The sequence below is a fragment of the Tasmannia lanceolata genome, unplaced genomic scaffold (assembly GCF_043159265.1).
Source record: "Tasmannia lanceolata isolate RefF3 unplaced genomic scaffold, GAP_Taslan_0.1 ptg000011l, whole genome shotgun sequence".
In the NCBI taxonomy this organism is placed as follows: Eukaryota; Viridiplantae; Streptophyta; class Magnoliopsida; order Canellales; family Winteraceae; genus Tasmannia; species Tasmannia lanceolata.
This window is the reverse complement of record NW_027518688.1, coordinates 14,227,117-14,250,954: the sequence shown is the minus strand read 5'-3', so window position 1 is coordinate 14,250,954 and position 23,838 is coordinate 14,227,117. Positions and strand designations below refer to the sequence as shown.

The window sequence follows — 23,838 nt, the reverse complement described above, 5'->3', positions numbered from 1 at the left end:
GTGAATCCGTTGGATTATTCTAAATTGATTGGTAGTCTCATGTATACGATGAGTTGCACTAGACTAGACATAGCCTTTATAGTAGGCATGCTGAGTCGTTTCACTAGTAATCCTGGCCATGAGCACTGAAATGCCCTTATGAGGCTGATGAGATACCTTAAGGGTACTCTACATTATGTTCTATATTATAGTGGCCATCCTCCTATCCTGGAAGGATATTCTGATGCATCATGGGGCTCAGAATTATGAGACAGTAAATCTACCAGTGGTTACACTGGGTGGAGCAGCAGTTGCGTGAAAGTCAAAGAGACAGACTTGCATTGCTCTGTCATCTATGGAATCAGAACTTTATGCTCTAGTTTCTGCAAGAGACGACGCAAAGTGGATAAGAGATCTGGCCATGGACATTCCACTGACCCGTTTAAAGATTAACTCTTTAAGTTTATTCTGTGATAATCAAGCTACAATTACGATTGTAAAGAACTCACTCTTTAATGGTAAGAGGAGACATCTCAGGCTTAAGCATGCCACGCTGAATTATCTTACAGAACAAGGTATAATCACTTTGGTTGATGTGCGATCGAAGGATAATACGGCTGATGCTCGCACAAAGGGACTGAACAAAGATCGAATATTCAAAATTGCGAGAGAGATAGGGTTAAAGACTGTATAGACAGGTATTAACCTACATCCATGTTATTTTTAAGTTTTCAAATCTCTCTCTTTTGGCCAAGATATGCACTTAATATGTTTCAATGATGTTTACAATTGTTTTATGTCATTCCACATTTGATGACATGTCCTTTTTTTGGAAAATTGTTTCATTCCAAACTTGATGATACAACTTAACTTGAATTTGGATAAGATGATTGTAACATTCCAAATGAAAACATGGAATGGTTCTTTGCAAAAGAAACTATTTAGGTCTTGTTCTTGTATTGAAACTTGACAATGATGCTTATTGATATTTGTTTTTCAGCTATTATGAAATTGTACTAAGTTCTTCTGGTAAAACTAGATACTTTAGTATTTTACACAAATGACTGGATTCATTTTCTTGAAATTCATATTTGGTAATTTACAGGAATTGGCGAAAGTTGAGGAGCTTGCCTCGATCTGGATTTTGATGAGGATGACTTACTAGGTGAGTGAATCCTTATAGAGCAGTAGAGCTATTATTTTCTTTTTAGTTCAATAAATAGTTCACTTACATGTGAAACTGCTTTTGTTTGAGTTTACATTATTTCTAAAACTCTTGGTTATTCTTAAAAGTATTCTTGTTTTCAGTTGGATTACGGATCTTTTTTTATATAGTGATATGGATGATTTAATATTTTGTTTGGACATCACATTATCTATCTATTGGACTGTGCTATATGTAGAACATAGGAGGAGATTGTTGAGTATATAGTATAACCCTAATTATGTTTTAATATACGCCCAATAAGATAATGGACCGGTGTAGTGGGCCTACATGGGCTAGAGTCCATTAACCAGTCAATGACCCTAGTGTATCTCTATATATAGGGGCTGGAGGCAACAAACTAGGTATTCCAAACTAAATACCTAGGGTGTAATGCTTCAAGCACTCTTTGCTTGGCTTAACAAGAAACTGAATTTGGTTGCACATAATACATGGATCTATTCAAGGGCCCTTCTTTAGCCCTTGCATAAAGAAGGCCCTTGCATCAATCATTCCTCTTACTAGAAAATTCATTTAGACCTAATTTGTTCAAAGATCCGGATAACACTTGTTTTTGAATTTAAATTGGTCATGAAAGACCGAATCATTGATTGGCGACCTAGCCAGACAAGGTATAAGGAGTTACACGTCATCTGTCGATTTCTACAGGATGGAAATAAATGTCATCCTGAAACAAGGGAACGTCTGAAGAATGGTGGTTAAAGTGGGTAGTTATTAGAAGTTCCCTCTCTGAGAACGTGGGACAATGGAGGGCAGTTATAAGTGAAAAGCTATAAAAAGAACCAAACACAAACATGTCTGATCAAAATAAGGAAACATGAATTCATCTTCTGAGATGAGTTTTTCTCTTTAATTCCCTATAACTTGCATCGGTAGTTGTTTGTGTTTTATTAGTTGGTTAATCAGATGTTTTGTCGATCTTGAGAAGCGTTTGAATTCTGCGTGCATCGACGATGCCATTTTCGTTATGTGCATATCGGTGTTCCCTGCGAGTCATTTATTACATCTTGCCTGTATTGACGTGTCGTTCACATTCTGCGTGTGTCGACATCCGCAAATTTAACATCGCGTCGTACTGAAAAAAGTCCTCTCCATTTGTGCAAATGTATTAAAGCCCAAGGACGAAGTGGTGTTCTCCTCTTCTTCTCAATCACCTGAAATCAAATGTCCAATGGATGGAAAATTTCGATTGTTGACCCCCACACACACATACGAGCACATCCATACAAGTCATGCTAACCAATCTCGCCGGACGCCCTCAATCAAAAACAAATTTTTTGACATGCCCTGTGGAACAGGTGTGACAATCCAAGAGGGGGGTGAATTGGTCAATTAGAAATTTTAGGCTTAATTAAAGGAGATTAAAAATTAATCCATTTAATTAAGCACTAATTAGTTTAACCCTTGTTCAAATAGGTATATCAATAAACTCTAGGGATTAAACCTTCTAATCATGCACATTTAGCTAACCCTTGTTCAAATAGATATTATAATGCAATTTAGGGTTTAGACATTTATCTTAAGTGCATTCACTAACCCTTGTTCAATTAAAGCATAAACATAAGTAAGGTTAGAGATTACCAATCACCACACGTGCAAGAGAAGGAAATGAAGAGAGAGAAAGACAATGCACACCACAATGAGGACACCAAGATTTTATAGTGGTTCGGTCATAACTTGACCTACTCAACTCTTCCAAGTTTGGCTCCTTGGGTACTCTACTATGGTGAGATTTCAAGCCTAATCTCGAAGCTCTTACAATAAGCATTTCCATTCTCAATGGCCAAAGCGAAGCCCATCTACACGAAGCCTTCGGTGAGGGAACACACCCTCATATGCCGTCTTCACCTTTCTTGGGCCGAAGAGGAGACCCTCATCTTCACCTTTATTCACGGGCCGAAGAGAAGACCCTCTTCTTCACAATTGTTATCGGGCCGTAGAGAATACCCTCAATGAACAACAAAGAAAATGAAAACTCTCTTACCTCCTAATAGGCAGATCACAAAGTTTAAGCTCACAATCACTCCCAGAATATACAAATGTAAAGCCTTATGGAGTGCCTCTTGATAACACATAGAAATGGAAGATCAAAGAGGTTTTTAGCTTTTGAAATAAAATGTTGAAGCTCAAAGAGAAATGGGATTTGATCTTTCTCAAATGTTCAAAAGCTTGTGGAGATAGGTTTTAATCATGTATATATAAAGTATTTGAAAATATGACCGTTTGGGGTAAAACTGTAAATGTTTGGATTGAAAAAGTCAAGCAGAAAACGCCACAATAGCTAGTTTGCTCGACCGCGCTACAGCGGTCGCCCGCCCCTATCGGGCGCCCTATTCTATTTTCAAATTTCTTACCGTCGCGGTCGACCGACCACATGGAGGTCGTCAGGCGAGGGCTTACTGTTTGCTCAAAAAAATTGGCTCAAAAACCTATCTCGGTCGACCGACCCACGACGGTCGCCCGCCCAAACCATGTAGGATTGTTCTGTTTTGAAATAGACACATATTCGCAGTCGCCCGGATTAACCCGGTAGACCAGTCCAATAAAATTCGAGATGGCTTAGATTTTCAGGTTCCATCCCGCGATCACCCGGCCTAGCCCAGTCGACCGGCCCTGAGTGAAATTACATTTTAACTTTAAAATCCAGGGGCTTTTGGGCAATGGCCTTTGGGCTTAAGTCCAAGGTTTTCAAACACATTTTTGGGTGTGTTGATGGTTTTTAAAGATGTAAAATGTTATGTATAAAAACCATTTGAAAACCTTTTGAAAGTACATTTAAACATAAAATCAAGAGGACTCCAAATACATTCTAAAAATAAGAACCTTGAGTCTTCTTGGAATGTCTTGGCTCATTTGCACTTTCTTGGACTTCTTCGGCTTGGGTGAACATCTTGACCTTGTCTTGGCTCTTGTGACATCCCCCAATCTTCACTGCATGTAGTAAGGTGCATGAGGTGTCATCAATGGTATGTTCAGCTCCAAGCTCTTCTTGACACTCGCTTAGGAACTTGTGGGATCTTCATGATGAGCTTCTTTACTTGAGCATCTTCAAATGAGGATGACTCCAATGTAGGTGTAAGCTTTTGGTTCCTTTGATCCTTGATCCACAAGTCATGTGTTGTGAAGAGTTGTGTAATGGCAATTATGACATGAAAATCCTGTATACAACACAACACCTCAAAGCAACACATCAGTCCATAAATTCTAATCAATTTAGTTTGATAGCATCAAAATAAGAAGGTAAGGTGAATGATTAACCCAGGGAAACCATTGGGCTTACAACAAGAATCTAGATTTATTAATGCAATAAAAAATTAAATGAATAAAAGAGGGAGATTTATTTCAACCACAATCATATCATTTAATCATTGAATCCTGTTAGAATATAAAAAAAAATTCAACTAAATTAACCATAATCAAATTATTTCCCTGTAAATAATGGAAAGAAAAAACAATTCCAAGAAAGAAAAGTCCGTCAAAAAAATTTCTCTTGAAAATGAAAAAGGATGGAATTTTTTCCATATATTTAATAAAATTATTAAATAGATTTTTTGGGTATCTGTAATTACGATCGACGTTTTACCGTCGCTATAAAAAACTAATTTAGTGTGTAATTTTAGTGGTCGTTACATTTTAATAAATCATGTTGGATAAATTTATTGTCGCTGATTATGGTGTTTTTGGCAAAGGTATAAATTTAGTCAGGATAATTATTAAGAATGGGATTTTATACCCATTTTGATTATACTAAATGCATGATTTATAATAAGATGGACAAGAAAATAGTAGTCTCGGTAAAGATGATTGAGATGTTCACTCTAACGTCTTTCAAACTAAATATCATTACATTTACTATTTGTTTCACGATGATTCTTGACCATGGCATAAAAGATATGTACAACTACATTGTGAAGGGTTAAATATCATGAACATAAAAATTATGGAGGAGCAACTCTTAACTCCAAAGGGGTGGAGGAGCAACTGTTAACTCCAAAAGGCTTAAAAGCTAACGATTTCTGTTAGGGACGGGGGGTATCACTGCCCTTTTTTTATTCATCTTTCATCTTTCATCTTTGTTCCCATCCTACCTAACATCAACAAGGTAAATGCCGCCTTAGTGAAGACTTGTCCGTAATTGAAGGCTTGGCCACTTATTCTCGACATTAATCCTTATACTCTATATATAAAGCGTGAATAAGGGGTTAAAGTCATGCTCACTTTCTCGTTATTTCCGTTCATGTGCCACAGCCAAGCAGTACTTTTGCATTGACATTTCTTATTTTCTTTAGGGGTATTCTCGGCATTCATGTTGGGCAATAAATGTTAGGCAATAAATACCTAGCGCAAACGTCCAAAAATAATGCCCTTAACTTTTTCTTTTTCCATTAACCCCTTTGTAGAAATCTAACATCTATCACTATGAGAAATTATTTGAGGGTAAAATCGTAATCTACATACGAAAAATACCGACACATGGTACCTGTCTATGACAATTACGGCAAAAAACTACCAAGAAGAGGTAAAGTCATATGACAATGACGAAAGAACTACTTTTTATTACACATGAAGGACACTTGCAAAATATTGACGGATTCGCGCACTTGAAGAGGAACAACAATTATGGAAACCTCTATCGATCGGAGGGCTAAGATCAGCCTATATCTATTGGAGGGCTACGATCAACCTATAGAAATGATTTTACGGGCACAACCGATTGATGTTGTGTTCCATCCATAGTTTAAAATTTTGGTTTCGGTAGCCATTTCGGACCCCACCTAAAACCGAAATTTCGGTCCGAAATTTTGTAATTTGGTTTGCAATTCCGGACCGAAATTTTGAAATTTCAGACAGAACCGAAATTCCGAATTTCGAAATTTCGGCCAATATCTAACATCTATCTCTATGAGAAATTATTTGAGGGTAAAATCGTAATCTACATACGAAAAGTACCAACACATGGTACATGTCTATGACAATTATGGCAAAAAACTACCAAGAAGAGGTAAAGTCATATGACAATGACGAAAGAACTGCTTTTTATTACTCATTAAGGACACTTGCAAAATATTGACGGATTCGCGCACCTGAAAAGGAACAACAATTATGGAAACCTCTATCGATTTGAGTGCTAAGATCAGCCTATATCATTTGGAGGGCTACGATCAAAATATGGAAATGATTTTAAAGGCACAACCGATTGATGTTGTGTTCCATCCATAATTTAAAATTTTGGTTTCGGTAGCCGTTTCGGACCCCACTAAAAGCCGAAAATTTGGTCCGAAATTTGGTAATTTGGTTCAAAATTCCGAACCGAATTTTTGAAATTTCGGTCCGAAATTTGGTAATTTGGTTCGAAATTCCGGACCGAATTTTCGATATCTAACATCTATCTCTATGAGAAATTATTTGAGGGTAATCGTAATCTACATACGAAAAGTACCGACACATGGTACCTGTCTATGACAATTATGGCAAAAAACTACCAAGAAGAGGTAAAGTCATATGACAATGACGAAAGAACTACTTTTTATTACTCATGAAGGACACTTGCAAAATATTGACGGATTCGCGCACCTGAAGAGGAACAACAATTATGGAAACCTCTATCGATTGGAGGGCTATGATCAGCCTATATCGATTGGAGGGCTACGATCAACCTATGAAAATGATTTTACGGGCACAACCGATTAATGTTGTGTTCCATCCATGGTTTAAAATTTTGGTTTCGGTAACCGTTTAGGACCCCACCGAAAACCGAAATTTCGGTCCGAAATTTGGTAATTTGGTTCGAAATTCCGGACCGAATTTTCAAAATTTCAGACTGAACCTAAATTTTGAATTCCGAAATTCGGCCGAAATTTTGTAACATTTTTTTTAATGAATAATGGCATTTAATCGAAATTTCGGACCGAAATTTCATATTGAAATTTAAAACCATGGTTCTGTCACATTGACGATTTGGATCAACCTATAACCCTCTATAGATCGGAGGGTTTGGATCAACCTATGAAAATTATTTTTGGGGCACAACATATGTAGGCAGTGGCCCATCTAATGGACGGTTTGGATCATCCTATGGTATGGGCCATACCGTACTGTGGACCCCGATCCGAGGACGGCGAGGGAACGGGTCCCTACCACCCTCTCTGGATCATCCACGTGTGAATGGAGAGCTCTACCAAGGAACTCTCAAAACGGATGCCACCCTCATAGCATAGCACAAGTGGCGATATAAAAAGAAAGAGATATGTCTTGATCCGGAGCCAAGGCTCGAAACCCAGACATACCTAAAATAAACTCAGAGTCGCCATCCATGGATATGCCATGGAACCCCAAAATCAAATCCTCTGTGCAATGGATAACCAGAAATATATATGGGTTCGTGCCTGGTTACGAATGGAGAAGGTCTGAGAGCACCCCCAATTCGTCCGAGTGCAAGCACTTGGTCTCTTATGCCATTTCATTAACTCCAAAGAAGTTTGGGTAAAAATCATGTGAAATGGGAACAAATATCCCCGAGTGAACGTCTACCTAATCATGCATGACTCGGGGATGAAATAATAAGCATGCATAAAGTAAGATAAAAGATGTGCCACCTAATAACAACTAGGTTATGAGTGACATGTCTAACTTGTGTCTAAGTTCTGATGTGCAAACACATGCAAGCTATAGCTAAAAGGTATAGGATCAGTACTAGAAAGTAAGAAAACACATCAAAACATACAATAATTAAACAAATCCTAAAACTCTAAATGATTAGCCCGAGTCCTCGGATGGTCTGGTATTCATCCAAAGAAGCCTATGTATCCCCGCCTCCACGAGAATCAAGGCAACGTAGTTCTTCGCGCCTATTCTAAGCTATGATGCCTAAAACACCTAGACCGCTATCCTAGACTCGATCTAAAATACCGGACTAGTTATTAAAGTTTCTTATACAATTATTTAAATTCTAGTGAATTGTGGATTTTAAGATACCCTATATGTCATAACTAAATGCATATTAGCCCTAAGCTAATGCAGGTGATTCCTACAACCTATGTGTAACTAGGCTGCGTTTCCTAAGGAAAATAAAGGGTGGACTAGCGTATCCTATTCTAGTCATCACTCGGCGATGTGAATCGCCGACTGACCAGACGGAGGCGCTCATATAACTCTAGGACAAACCCCTAACTCTAAAACAAACACACAACAAAAGACAAAGATCAAACTCTAACTCTAAACTCTCTATCTAGGACAAAGTCCTAACTCTAAAGGAAGAGCTTTTCGAAATCAAATGTTGTTTATTCAAAAAGGTTTAAAACGCTATTTACAAAAGTTTGGCTGGACTTGGGATGGGGATCCCAAGCTGCACTACGTACCTCGAAAGAGGATCAAGCCAACGTAGTTCGAAACGAACTCTCCTAATTAGAACCTAACAATCCAAAAAATTTAAGGTTTTTAATGTTTTCAAATGTTTTAAATTTCTAATGTTTTTTTGAGTTTTTAAAATATTCAATGTTTTTGGATTTTAAAACTTTTTCCAATGTTTTTTGAATTTTAAAGAGTTTTCACCATTTTGGTTAAAGACCTAAGGGAATATACAAAGCAAAACCTTAGGGCCAAACCCTAGAGGTAACAGGGGAAACCCCTAAACCAGGTAAACTAACGTCAAAGACGGGGGAATGATCTAAGATCACAAATAAGAAAAGCTCTAATGAGACTGTGCTAGTCTCTAACAAAGAAGAACGACGACAACACTAAGGAGAAATTCCCAACTAATAACACTATCAAAAGCGAAGATAAATGAGTCAAAGACTCTTTAATAATACCAACAAAAGAACGAATGAGTCAAAGACTCTCTAATAATACTCCTAAAAGGACAAATGAGTCAAGGACTCTAAAATAATAACACTAAAAAGGATAAATGAGTCAAAGACTCTCTAATAACACCATCCAAATGACGAATGAGTCAAAGACTCATTAAAGAGTTGCTCTAATATAAGGCTGGGTAAGCCTTCTAAAAAAAGGAAACCCTCTAAATGAGACAAGGCTTTGTCTCCAAATAGGGGCTGAACTGCGGAGAAAACTGAGACTGAATTATGGGCCATCATATGTCATATAGCTTTTGACAAATCTACTGGTAACCATGACTAGTATAGTAAAATTATTACTCCAGTAAGGAATTTCCAAATCAATTCCTCAAATCAACAAATGATTATAACTTCTAACATTTATTTGATAGTGCTATTATCAATTACGATTTGAAATGCCATTATCAGTTACAGGCTTTTAGAAATGTACTATGAACATCGGGGATAATTCACAATCCATAGCAATCCCCAATGCTAAGTATTTGTGAATCTCCAAAACTAACTATGCACAATCAAAGGATTAATATATGAAAATACCAGCAACATGTATGCATGGGGGTTGGCCTTTTAATCATTATACCACTCCTCCGCTGTATATTATAGCAAGCAACCCCGATGATGAGAAATGATAGCCTAACTATGACAGAAACAAAGCCTTTATTTGCCTATCATATCAGCTAAGGCCAATGATAGAAAATGACAGTCCATAGCACAATGTAAATAAAGCCTCTCTTACATATCAAAAGTATCTCTACGATAAAATGACAGCCTAACCACAAAAGAAACAAAGCCTCTATTACATATTAGTAATATCTTATAACATAAAAATCAACTGACGCTGTCTCTGAAATTCAGTCATAGAGATGAAATTAATAACCTTGAAACTTATACCTTAAACTTTCGAAAGTAATCTGTCAAAGGGGAATTGTAATAGAATAACATGATTCTACCCTCTTAACATCTGAAATTCCTATTCACAAATTTGCAACCACTAATCACTAGGATTTTCAGACATGAAAAGAAAGGATTTCTAAATCTTTCACTGAAGATGCAAAGGGAAAACCTCGCTCCATTCCAACCAAGTACCTAAAAGATACAATCTCTGCCAATTTTCATATAATTGATATTTCTGAAATCAACACACTCATAACCAAGATCCACTAAAATTAAACCGATAAGCAAAGAAAACATATCAAAATTCCCTTCAAAATATCAACCTCTCAAAACCCAAAAAGGAAATCTACGCATAGAAATGCTGATAGGAATCAAAGGATATTCATCACCACAGACAATGAACTCAGAGCATCGATTAGTGGAAAATAAAAGGGGATTAGAGAAAGAATACCTTCTCCTGATTGCTGCAATCCTCTGATTGCTTCTTACCTTTGTATCCTCCCTTGAATCCTCGTCAACGTTTCCAATCCAGAAGGAGAGAGAAGCTCCTAAGATCTTGGCAAAGAAGACACAGGCCATGGCCGGAAAGAAGCCAAAGAAAAGGGAAGCTCCGCCCTCGAAGAAGACGGCATAAGGCAGGCACCACGAGAGGGAGAGAATGTGCATTGAATGTAGAGAGGGATCGCCCAAAACCCTAATCTCTCCTTCAAGTCTTGAAAGATTTTCATAATCTCGTCCGTTTCTCATCTGTACTGCTTGCTCGCAGATCTGAGAATGGCTATAATCGCAACCACGGTAGCCACTTTAGATAATCGCCCCAAGCTTCCCATCTTCCTCCCTTTTTTCCTACTCAACTGCAACCGATTTCTCTTCGATCATAAGGGTTTTCGAATGGAAGAAGGAGGTGGTGCCGACCGGTGGTGGTGGTAAAAATAAGCAGAGGATCGGAAGATTGGCCGGAATTCGCTTGGATCGGCCGGAGAATGATCATACGATCTGATCAGAGAAGAAGAAATAAAGAGGGTTAGAGGAATCAAATATGTAGATCCAGAGATTATCCATCGGATTTCGAGATTTCGCTGGGAAAAATGAAGATCTGAGTCGGGTTCCGATGAGGCTTCCCGGAGAAGATGACCGGAAAAGGAAATCCCCTTTTCCAATCTCTCTCTCTCTCTCTCTCTCTCTCTCTCTCTCTCTCTCTCTCTCTCTCTCTCTCTCTGCTTCAGATCTCAGATCTCAGATCTGAGATTTCTCAGTGGGATCGGAGCTCCGGCACCGTTGCCGGAGGAGAAGAAAACCCTCCCTCTCTCTGCAATCTCTCTCTCTCTCTCTCTCTCTCTCTCTCGGTTTTTCTTTCTCAGGAAAAATCCCAATCCTTTTGCAAATGGGGGTTGGATCTGGGTTCAAAGATGAGAAGGTTCTTGATGGTGGTTGTGATAGTGAATGGGCGAAAAGTGGTCGGAGATGATGGGGTAGATGGAGGTGATGTAAGAGGACGGCTAAGACGGGGAGGCCGGATCTCCGGCGAGACACGGAGAAGATGGGGATGGGCAGAGCTCTCCACCGTCTCTCTCTCTCTGCTTTTCTCTCTGTTTCAACGAGAATGAGATCCCCCCTCCTCTTCTTTTTTTTTGATTTTTTTTTTATACACATATGCTGGCTGCTGATATTAGCACTCCCCATTTTGATGAGCGCACCAAATGTGTTGGGCACGCGAAATTGGCTCGATTTTAGACGGGCTAATCCACCCCCCCCCATCATGGCTTATGTGTAAAAAAATGATATTTTAACCCCCCTCCATTTCATCTGGACAGCCCCCTTTTCAGATGAATCACCCTCCTTTTGGTCTGTAGTGCGCACATTCTCTCGGTTTGTTCACTGAGCAAACGCGCTCAGATCTCGACGAAATTTTACGGAGACCTAAGGGAGACCTTAAGCTACCCCAGGGTTCAATTTGGGATCCCTGCTCACTGATTTAATGAGGCTTCGCACAAGCAACGTGAACTTAGGTCCGGTCAAAATGGGGTGTCTACACGTACATTTGTCTCCGCTCTGCTCAATTTTGCAGGGGTATATTCATCCCGGTCACTTGCTTTGCCCCTGGAGAAAATCCAAAAGTTATCGCTTTCGTTCCCAACTTTTGCTTAAATTCTTTCTATATCCCATTTTATTTTAGGAAAAGTTCCCTGTGTATCCAATTTCTTATGGCTATTTTTGTCAATTCCAATGCCAATGACCCTTACATGTCCGTCCAAAGACTCCAAACGAAACCCTATTATCTGCCCGTTTGGCATTCTCTAGATTCCCTTCCTGAAAACTCCACTGCTCTCAACCGCCTCCTTCTCACCGCCTCTCCTCTCAAAGTCTCGTCACATGCTTTTGTTTTTGCTTCTCTTCTATGTCCTGCTCTGGGTATCATTTTCTCTTTGAATATAAATTTATTTTATTTTTATTTTTCATTCATTAATGAAGGAGACTGGTCAGAACTATATATGGATTCCGAACCGGGCTATTCTCCCTCCGGCAAATGAACTAAAGATGAGTTTTCTTGCTTCTTTTTGTTTTCCATTTTTTCCCTTTAAATGGATGGATTTTAATTAGGGATCCTGAGTTTTGTTTCGATTTTTAGGATGACCAAATTTTAGGGAATTTCTTCAAACCGGGATTATTAATTCTTTTTTTGTAGGAGGATTTTGATTGTGCGTTTTTCTCTTCTAAAAGAGGATTTCGATTTTTCGGTTCTTTTTGGCTTTTTCCTATCACAAATTTTGGTTCTAGATGTTCTTTTCTTCAGTTTTCCCGAACTGGGTCTTTTATTTAAATAGATCTCTAGAGTCTCTCATCAATTTCTTCGTTATGCCCTACCAGTTGTTACCAAGCAAAACCTAAAAAACCATATTGCAACCCTTCATCTCCTTCCCAAACCCATTTCAAGGTAATGTGAGTTAGTGTTATGAAATCCCTCATCGGATGCCTGTCAGTGTTTTATGAAATCCCTCATTGGAATGTAAACACTTGGACAACGATGATTTCAGGTTATACACCGAATCGACAGGTTAATTTTCACGAAAGCTCGTTGTTGGGGCTTTTGGATTATTGGAAATTTTTTGGAAATGAAAAATATTTATAAAAGTTATGACTTTTTGTATGCACAGAAAAGATAACTCGAACCGATCCGAATTTTTAATTAGAAAGAGTTTCAATGTATGATGATTTCCTCTAGATCAACTATAATCATATCATTTTCCTAAAAATTGTGGGAATAAAAAAGTTCTAAAAAAAAATCTCGTCGACAATGTCTTTCTTGTAATCCAAACAGGGCCAACCGCTGAACATTATGCATGCGTGCTGATATGCTTGTACGAACCGATCATATCCGTGAGACAATGGATTTAATGCTATGTTTTCTTCTCTTATGAAATTCAATATTAATGCATCTCACATCAAAATTAGTTGAAAGTTTCGATATGACAACTAAGTGTTTGAACAAAATTTATCATTTTATAGAGTGCTTAAATGATATGTTTATCCTTTTCTTTTATTATATCTTATGCTTTCGTAGTAGCATCTAGGAATTAACTTACTGGAAACAATTTTCAATAAGTAAAGGGCGTGTTCGCAACCATAATTTAAATGGCTTCTGCCCATTTTGTAAGTGCTCGAATGCAACGCAATAAAATTCAAAAAAGGTAGTTCTGCAATCTGCAAACTAGACCCGCCAAGCCCATTTCTCCAAACTCTACGTTTAACATGTATAAAGGATGACATTCAAGCCATTTTTTTCCAAATATGGATGAGAATCTGAGGCACGACTAGGACTCGCTTACTTCGATTATCATAGATCCATTTCTACCCGATTCTATAGGGGAGGATGACAAGTGTTGCCGTACACACCCAAAATCTTTTTAGCAAAGGTGATTCTTCAAAAAATGGGTGGGAAAAAATCCCCAATACCCTTCTGACATGATGACAGTAACATCAATCATTATCTTAAAGTTAGATTTAATGCATTTGATCTTAGTCGTCATTGTTTTTGTTCGTTTCAACATATGTTTGAACCCAAAAAAGTGTTGGGTTCGTTTTAATCATTGTCGTCTACAATAAGCAGAGACTGTTAGATCCTTGACAAGTGAAAGTATTTTTATGTACTTAAGATTCCGGCGACGTATTCCAGAATCCGGCGGCATACTCGATATGTTTGGAACACATATTTGAACCTAAAAAATCCGACAATGTACTTGATATGTCAACGTTGTTCTCGATATTCCATCGGCTTACTCGATACGTTCGGAACACATGTTTGAACCCAGAACATCCAACAGCGTACTTGATACTCCGACGGCGTACTCGATATTCCAGCGGCGTACTCGATACATTTGGAACACATGTTTGAACTCAGAAAATTCGACAGCGTACTTGATATTTCGACGACGTTCTCAGCCAAAAGAGACGTGAGAAATAATAAAATATTCATTAACGTAACATTCTGAGCCAAAAGAGATGTGAGAAATAATAAAATATTCATTAACGTAACATTCTGAGCCAAAAGAGATGTGAGAAATAATAAAATATTCAATAACGTCGTCGTTGCATAAACTTATTTTTTTTTGTGACTAATCACTCTGTGTGGGACATGATCCCGCGAGAGGGGCGGGGCGCGAGCCGCCGCGCCTCTCTCGTGGTCTCTCGTACCCACGCGATTGGCGTGTGCATTTTAATATTGATTTGAATTCATCTTTCCTGTGGACTTGGGATCACTAAGGCAATCCGAATTCCACACGAAAGAGACTGACAGAGTCGCCACCTAGATGTGGGATCTAGGACCCATAATTAACCAGAAATCTAGACTCGCTACCTGGTTACGAGAATGGAAGGTATGGGGAGTTATCCGCCACATGCACCATTCCTGCCCGATAATCGGTCTTCGATTCCAAAAGTTAACTCTTTTAAATTTATTTTAAATGGCTCATTCAACTCTATGTTAATGTGCGAACTAAGTGACATGCATCCTAGAATCTAATTTCAATGTGAATCCTAGATGTGTATCTTGATTTATTAATTTGTCTGGATTCATTCTAAGTGAAAGTTCTCCTAGAATTCTAATTTCATGGAAAACCCTAACTGATTTGATTAAGTATTTACAAGAAAATTAATATACAAAACACCACAATTTGTTGTGGTGCCGACTCGCGGGTGGTATGCCGTCAGACATCCAAGCTGCCTACGTACCCAAGCCTCACTGGGATCAGAGTCGACGTAGTTCGGTGCACCTAAGCTAAGCTACTTATGCCTAACTCAACTAGGACACCGACCTAGACGGGATTGACTGTTTCAACAGTTTTAGGAGAAGTTATTTAATTCAAGTTGAGGATTTTATTATCTTAGGATTTCATCTAAGATGCTATATGATTCTTATCTGAATGCAAGTTGTCCCTTAGACTAATGCAGGTTTGCCTACATCCTAGTTTACTAGGCTTGTCTTAAGGAAAGATTGGGTGACTAGTGTAACTAGACCTATGGTACGGTTGCTATACATAGCAAGCGTCCGTGATGAGGCTGGACTCCTAACTCTAGGACTTCTTGACACTTAAGACTCCCTAAAACTTAGGACACGACACGACACGACACCAGTGTTCCTAAATTGGGCTCTAAGGGTTCCTAAAGGAATTTTGAATCCAAAGCTCAGGAATTTCCAATTCTTCTGGATTGGTTGAGTCTTTTAAAGTTTTTCTCGAAGGCTTTTAGTTATCTTGAGGCCTTTAATGTGTGTTGTGTCTTTTGAGTTGTTTATTTAGAAGGTTTTGGTTTAACTTGAAACTTTTAGTGGTGTTTCGGTTAATGACTTTTAACAGATTTAGATTAGTATATTTATTTTTATTTATTTTTATTTTATTTTTTAAGTGAGCGAATTTTAGGTTCGTGACTTTTAAGTTAGGTGCATTTTAGATTAACAGATTTTAGGTTTGGTTTGTTTTAGATTAGTGACTTTTAAGATTGGTGTATTTTAGATTAATAGATTTTAATTTTTGTTTGGAAAAGGACATTAATACAAACATGTTTTGACAATTTCACATATTCGACAAAACATTGACCATTAAAAGATCTAACAAACGCAGCCCACTAAAACAGTCATAACTCTTTAACCGCTTGGCCAAATTGAATGTACAAACATGCGTTGGAAAGATAATTTATATGGCTACAACTTTGTAATTTATCATTTTCTATGAATCTGTGGTCTAGAGGTTCGAAATCTGGTCACAAAATGGGCAGCCAGCACTATAGCGGGAATGATATTGGCACCACGACGTTTTGTCCTATTATTTCTTGTTCTCAATTTTGTCATTTTATGTTGTGCCTATGGGTTTTCGTCTCATTATGTTGTGTTTGATTTTTCTTTCTTAATTGTTAATTTTGTTTTATTTTGGTTTATATGCTATTTTTTAGATTTTTGTATGTGCTTCAATTTTTATCTTAATTAATTTTTTATGTTTCAGTTGAGATAGGTTTGAGGGATTCGGATGAGGGTATTAAATGGGATGCATGGCTTAATGGATCATGGAGTGGCTGAGAATATCAATCGAAAAGGCGGGATATTGTTATCAAATAAAATGAGGGGCAGTTGATATCAAAGGAATTGAGCTTTATTTATCAATTTGCAATGGGGCTGTGGTTATCAAAGTGGAAGGGGCTGTGATTATCATTTGTACAAGATGGGTTGTAGATTTTAATTTAAAAAAAGGGTTGTGGTTATCAATTAAAGAGGTGGGTAGTGTGACAAATTGAAGTGGGCTGTGATTATCAAGCAAAAACATGAGCTGTTGATGTCAATTGGAAGTTGGGCTTTATTATTATTTTTTTCAATTGGGAGTGGGGCATTGATTATCAATTCGGAAGAGGCCCCAAAATTGGGTTTCGGATGGCTGTGGAATTGGATGCTTAAGTTGCAGAGATTCAATGGTTTCGAAAATTATTTTTTTTTTAGTGTTCTTTATTTAATTATTACTAGCCCCAAAAGAATTAGAATTGGCAAGAGCTTATGGAATTCAAAATCCATTAGATGTTTTGATTCTAAAGAGTAAGAACAGAGGACATGCTTTGTAATTAAGAAAGAAAGAAACACAAAACTCAATGAATAAATAATTGCAATGAAAAAATCAGGAAACATGCAAATCAGAAATCAAAGCTTAAGTATAATGAATACTTACTTGGAGAAGAGAGAACACCTGGGATCAGCCAAGAGCCAAGGATAATTCAACAAGGAGAGAGAGAGGCCATTGTTGAGGAGGGGAGAGATGAGCTAAAAGGGTGAGAGAGCTTGTTCGGTCCCCCCCAACTGTGAGAAGGTTACCCCCCGTCCTTCCTTTTTTTTTCTTTTCTTTACAGCAAAAGCCTATGGGGTATTTATTCTTCAACATTGAAAAGAAAGCCAATTTTTTATTTTAGCAAATGTGATGCACTCATCACTACACTCTTTTCTATATTAAAAAACTGTGTGGCTCCATGTGAGGGAAGAGAGAAAATCAAATGCTATCATTTCAACCACAACAAGCTTCTCTGTTCTTTCTTTCTTTTTGTTTTTTTTAATTGTTATTTTAAACAACACCGCACCCTCTCCCATGTTAAAAACCGTATGGACTCATTCAAATTTTCTTTTTTTTATTTAGCTTTACTAAACTACCCCTCCATGAAGTGTTGTATGTGCAATCATTTTGCCATATTTCAAATGAGAGGAGAAGCTAAAGTCCAACAATGTTTCTCTTTATATTATAAGGGTGACGGTTGGTGACCTCCTTTTCTCATTGGATCCCCTCAAAATAATTTTTCTAATAAAGAAAGAGAGCTCAAGAGACTTTGCTCATTTAGCCGTTTCACAAACAATTTTAATAAGCTTTCTTTTATTTGTCTTATTCTTGGTGGGACCCACAAAAGATGCCTTTACAATGCGCGGGCCCCCTGTTTGATCCAAATCTAAACAAATGCTCATGGTGGGCCCACCAAACGGATCCAAATTCTCTCTTGCTCGGATTTTCATGAATAACCCTTCTCACCCTTAGCGAGAAAATGCGAAACACAGCAGAAATGATCGGAAAGATTGAGAAAGCGTAAGGGACAGACACGGGAATGGAAAACACTGGAAAATACTGATAACAAGAACACTAACTTCTTTGTTGATTAAGGCGGAGCAAAATGGGGTGTCTACAGATGCCCCTCTTTGGTAGAGATGACGTAGTTATTGAATACCAAAGTCAAAATGACAGAACCATTTTGCGTAGCTTTAATCGACAAAAGACTCTACACAAAACGGAACCTAGACGCAAACATTTACTACCTAATGCAAGACCCAAAACGAAGTCCTAGAATTGGAATGCAATAAAAAAATCCCGCTGCGGTGCCGCTCGACATCACATTTATATGATGTTCAAAGAGAAGAGACCATTTTTGAATGGACTCAGAATGAAATACCATATTTTTACGGCTTCCAAGAAAATGAGACATCACATTTGTATGATACTCAAAGAGAGTAAGAGAACATTTTTGAATGGACTCAAAAGGGAATGGAATACCGTATTTTTACGGAGTTCCAAGGAAATGAGGTATCATATTTGTATGATGCTCAAAGAGAATAAGAGAACATTTTTTAATGGACTCAGAAGAGAATGGAATACCGTATTTTTACGGAGTTCCAAAGAAATGAGGTATCATATTTGTATGATGCTCACAGAGAATAAGAGAACATTTTTTAACGGACTCAAAAGAGAATGGAATACCGTATTTTTACGGAGTTCCAAAGAAATGAGGTATCATATTTGTATGATGCTCAAAGAGAATAAGAGAACATTTTTGAATGGACTCAGAAGAGAATGGAATACCGTATTTTTACGGAGTTCCAAGGAAATGAGCTCTCATATTTGTATGATGCTCAAAGAGAATAAGAGAACATTTTTGAATGGACTCAGAAGAGATTGGAATACCGTATTTTTATGGAGTTCCAAGGAAATGAGCTATCATATTTGTATGATGCTCAAAGAGAATAAGAGAACATTTTTGAATGGACTCAGAAGAGAATGGAATACCGTATTTTTACGGAGTTCCAAGGAAATGAGCTATCATATTTGTATGATGCTCAAAGGGAATAAGAGAACATTTTGAATGGACTCGGAAGAGAATGGAATACCGTATTTTTACGGAGTTCCAAAGAAATGAGGTATCATATTTGTATGATGTTCAAAGAGAATAAGAGAACATTTTTGAATGGACTCAGAAGAGAATGGAATACCGTATTTTTACGGAGTTCCAAGGAAATGAGGTATCATATTTGTATGATGCTCAAAGAGAGTAAGAGACCATAGTTGTATGGACTCAGAAGAGAATGGAATACCGTATTTTTACGGAGTTCCAAGGAAATGAGGTATCATATTTGTATGATGCTCAAAGGGAATAAGAGAACATTTTGAATGGACTCAGAATGAAATACCGTATTTTTACGGCTTCAACTTCGGTTGAGATGAATTAATGAATTTGACAATGAAGAATTTGGAGATTTTTCATGAATTTGAATTTGACGTAGGATAGGGTTTGATGAATGATGTACCGTTCACAAACGGCCTCAAGGAGGTTAAGAGACCATTCACAAATGGACTCGGAAAATGAGACACCGTTCACAAACGGGCTCAAGGAGGACATGAGACTATTCACAAATGGACTCAGAAAATGAGACACCGCTCACAAACGGGTTCCAGGAGAAAACGAGACCATTCACAAATGGACTCGAGAAATGAGGCGCCGCTCACAAACGGGTTCCAGGAGAAAACGAGACCATTCACAAATGGACTCGAGAAATGAGGCGCCGTTCACAAACGGGCTCAAGGAAACAAGATAGCTTTGATTGATGAATTCAACACCGAAGAATTTAGAGATTTTTAATGAACTTGAATTTGACGTAAAATTGGATTTGATGAATTTTGGATTTTTTTATTTTTTTATTTTTTTATTTTTTTGATAAATTTTGGATTTTTCATGAATTTGACGTAGAATTGGATTTGATGAATTTGGATTTTTTTTTTTGATAAATTTTGGATTTTTCATGAATTTGACGTAGAATTGGATTTGATGAATTTGGATTTTTTTTTATTTTTTTTTTTTTTTTGAACTCAATGAAATCGGGGATATTATAGATCGTGCCCGGTAAAGATATTGGAAACCAAGACTTTGACGTATGATGAGACGGCAAATCTTAGGAACGAAGAACCATTACTAACCAGAATGGATTAGGAACACTTTTATGAAACTTCAACAAGATTTTTCTCAAAGGGACAGCTGGTCCTGTCTTTGGGGATTTGGATAACTGAAACCTTGAACAAGACACTTGAAATTGGTAATCTAGAACAACGGCTCTCTTGGATATAATCATGGAAAAGTGGGACTTGCCTCTTGATAAACATTTCTTGACCAGGATAGTATTTAACTAACTGGAAGGAAATTCTGAATTTTAACGGTTCATCTTTCTGAGAAATTGGCTCGACCATCATTGCATTTGAGGCTCTTCCAAGCTTAAGATGCCTTCCTGGGGTATGATCTTTTTACGGAAGCTGGGCTTTCTGATGTTTCTACTTCTGAATTCTTCTGGGTTAATCATCTTTGAACTGAAGCTGTTTGACTGGATTCTCGAGCTCTTTCAGGTACAATCGCAATGAGCTGACGAGGCCGGGCCTCCTTCACCGAGACAGTTGCATTAGTTTGGACACAAGGACGACGATTGACTCTTTTTAAAGAGAAAACTTAGATAAAAGGAACTACTCAAAGGATTGAGGAGCTTTGAATGAGTGAACTTAGAATAACAAAGATTGACTGACTGCACTGACAGACACAGTAATGCTTCTGACTTAGTTAACGCTTTGTTCGATAAGTCTATCTTTTCAAAGAGTAGTTTCTCAATTAATAAACACTGGACTTTTTCTTTAAAACAGTAATGCCCCAAGGATTTAATTACCACTCCTAAGATTGCTTAGCTTCTATGCCCCCAGTTTTGAGGATGTCACTTGAATTTGCTTGAACTTCAGTTGATCTTCAGTCTTGATACCGGCTGTAGCCTTCTTATATCGATTCTCTTACCGTGACCAAGTCACCTCTTCAGGGTTTTTGACTTGGCGGACCGCGCTAGCCTTAACTTTTGCCTGAACCACCTTTCTAGGTTTTTGATCCAGCAGGCTATCCCCTTAGCTTTTGCCTAAGCCGCCCTTTCGGGTTTTCAACTTAGCAGGGGAATGATCTTAAATTTTGCCTAGACCGCCCTTTCAGGTTTTCAGTCTAGCAGATCTTCAAACTCCGTTCTTTTTCTTATTCATCATCATTTCATTTTTTTTTTTTGTCTCGGGACCTAGCTCATTAGTTCTGAACACCAGAAGGACTTTTATAGGTAGGATAGGGCTTTTCAAAGAATGGCTTAAGGCTCAACAAAGATTTCGACCGAACCTGTGAACAGGTTGCCTACATATCCCAAGGTAGGAATTAGGTCGTGTGTAGTTCAGGGCGAATGCCCCTAGTTTGAAGATAAATTGTTTGAAGGTTAATTGATTTTTTCCTTTTTTTTTCTTTCTTTCTGGAATGATTGACCTCTCTTCTTTTGGAACTGGTCCCTCTTTTTTTTTTGGAACGATTACATTTCTTTTCCTTTTTTCTTTTTTTTGAATCGACCGAACTCAGTTTAACCGAGCTGCCTACGTACCCCAGTGTAGGGATCAGGTCTCGCGTAGTTCGGGGCGAATGCCCCTAGTTTGATGGGTTTTCAAGAAAATTTCATTCAGGCTCAAAGGGTTTGCAAACAGGTATTTGTTTTGACATTGGGTTCCGATTTTGGGATTTTTTTCGGCCAAAGAAGGCCTTCCGATGTTCAGATTGGGAGTCGATCTAGTTTACTAGAGTCCCTCTGGTACTGATTATTTATTTTTATTTTTTTCTTCTTCTTTTTTTTTTTTTTTTTTTTACGGAGTTTGACGGCATTTCCAGGTAAGAGATAATAGATCTTCTTCTTTCAAGATTCTAATACGCGCCTTCGACTTTCATAGAGCGAAACTTGTTCTTCGACATCCTCCATCTATGGATTTGTAACTCTTGATATCTGATGATCACTTTTCAATGCTTGCTCTTGAACTTCTTATCTCGAATTTGATGGCTTCATGTTATGGATTTAAGAACCAAGGTCATTGATTGGAAATATGAAAGTTGTTTCCACTCCATGCCCCTTGCATAGCATATGATATTCACTTCATTCTTTCTTGAACCTTCTATCTGGGTCTTTCTCTTGGCATTAATGGTAACGCTTACCGGACCATCTTTTTATCCTCAAAATGGGTTTACCAATTCTTTACACTCTTCAGAGGGTAATGTATTTTCAATCGGCATTTACTGGATCAAGGTTTCAGTGCCAGTGTTTACCACTTCAATTTCATCTTTGAAAGGCTGAGATTGGCGCTCCTCCTCTTGTTCAAGTAATCGTTGTGACTCAAGTGGAGTTTCGTCAATTTTGTCCTCATTCGAGGAGGGAGTCTTATTTTAAGATCAGAAGCACGCTTAAGAAACGGACACAAGTGAATTATTGGGACTTCCAATTTCATTTAAAGAGAAAGCTCTTACATCTGACAACCTATTCTGAACATGCTCAGGATTCACGACCCTAAAATAGAAAAATCAAAAGATAACTTGCCTGGACTAGGCATTGACCTTTAATTGTAAGACCGGACTCAACAATTGTACTGACCATGGTGACTGACTCAACATAAAATAATAAATGACTAAAACTTTAACTGCTGCAACTGTCTAGCTTCGGAGGCTCGGCGAAAGCTGGTTCACAAGTAGTTGGGACAATAGAATGAATCCTAAAGGACCAAGACATGACAATGATGACAGATTCGCATAGGGGAATGCCCTTAGTTCAAGGATTATGAGAGTAAACTCTGAAGGATTTAGCAGAAATATTCTTGAAAAAGGTTGCCCTTAGAGGAGGAAGAGACCAAGGGTACAGGCAAGATTGGATCATCAAGATTGCACGATCAAATGATTGAGACACAATTTCCGCCAATGAAGACACAATCGAATCCCACAAGAGACAAATGATAGACACATGATCAAAATGTGAGATTGCATAGGACTATTTTCAACGGATAGATCATGAATGACTAATCCTATGAGATCTTTGAAAATGATGGGATTTATATCCTAACCCCAAAGGGAAATTTTTTTAATCTTCACACATTTTATCAGTGTTACCTGAAGGCATCAACCTTACTCCTAATCTAGCGGAGTGGAGAGAGGATCTCGACTCATGACTTTGTTCGTGTATCTAAGGACCGATCGTAGCCATTGGAAAATGGACTACGGCCTAATCTAGACACAAATGGGTAAGATATCCTAAACTAGGCTTACACACGTGATGCACATGTGTTCGTAGACTACATGCATGTGTGGGTTAATCTAGGGGTAAGGCCAAGAGTTCCCTTAGCGCGAATCCCTGTTCGATATACTGTACCAGTGTCCGGCGTATCAGTACGTGAACAAGAGATCCGTTTACGTACCATAAAGGTACTAGGCTAAGGGTGGAATGCTTCTCTAGCACAGAGGCACCAGGTGATGAAATCCCAGTCAACCATGCTAGATAACACTCCGGGTTCCTAAAATAGGATGTGTGTGCATGTGAGATGCAGGGTTTAGATGCAAGTGATGTAAGTGTGTGCAATAAGTTCGCGCAATCTATGATGCCTTCAGGTTTTATTAAATTAAGTTCGAGTAAAATGTGATGAGAAAATAAAATAAGACAAACTAATCTAACAAGCATAAAAGAGATAGAGTTTTCATGAGCCAGTTAAAATAGATTCAAATGAGTTATCCTTTGGA

At 38.0% G+C, this 23,838-nt stretch overlaps 1 long non-coding RNA gene across 1 annotated transcript in view; it reads left to right on the top strand.

Annotated features, from left to right (window-relative positions):
• Positions 1-23,838, top strand: part of LOC143886164 (uncharacterized) — a 65,491-nt gene that overhangs the window by 37,556 nt on the left and 4,097 nt on the right. The window contains exon 2 of the long non-coding RNA XR_013253692.1: positions 1,085-1,144. This is a non-coding gene — a long non-coding RNA (uncharacterized LOC143886164). The remainder of the gene's footprint in view (positions 1-1,084; positions 1,145-23,838) is intronic.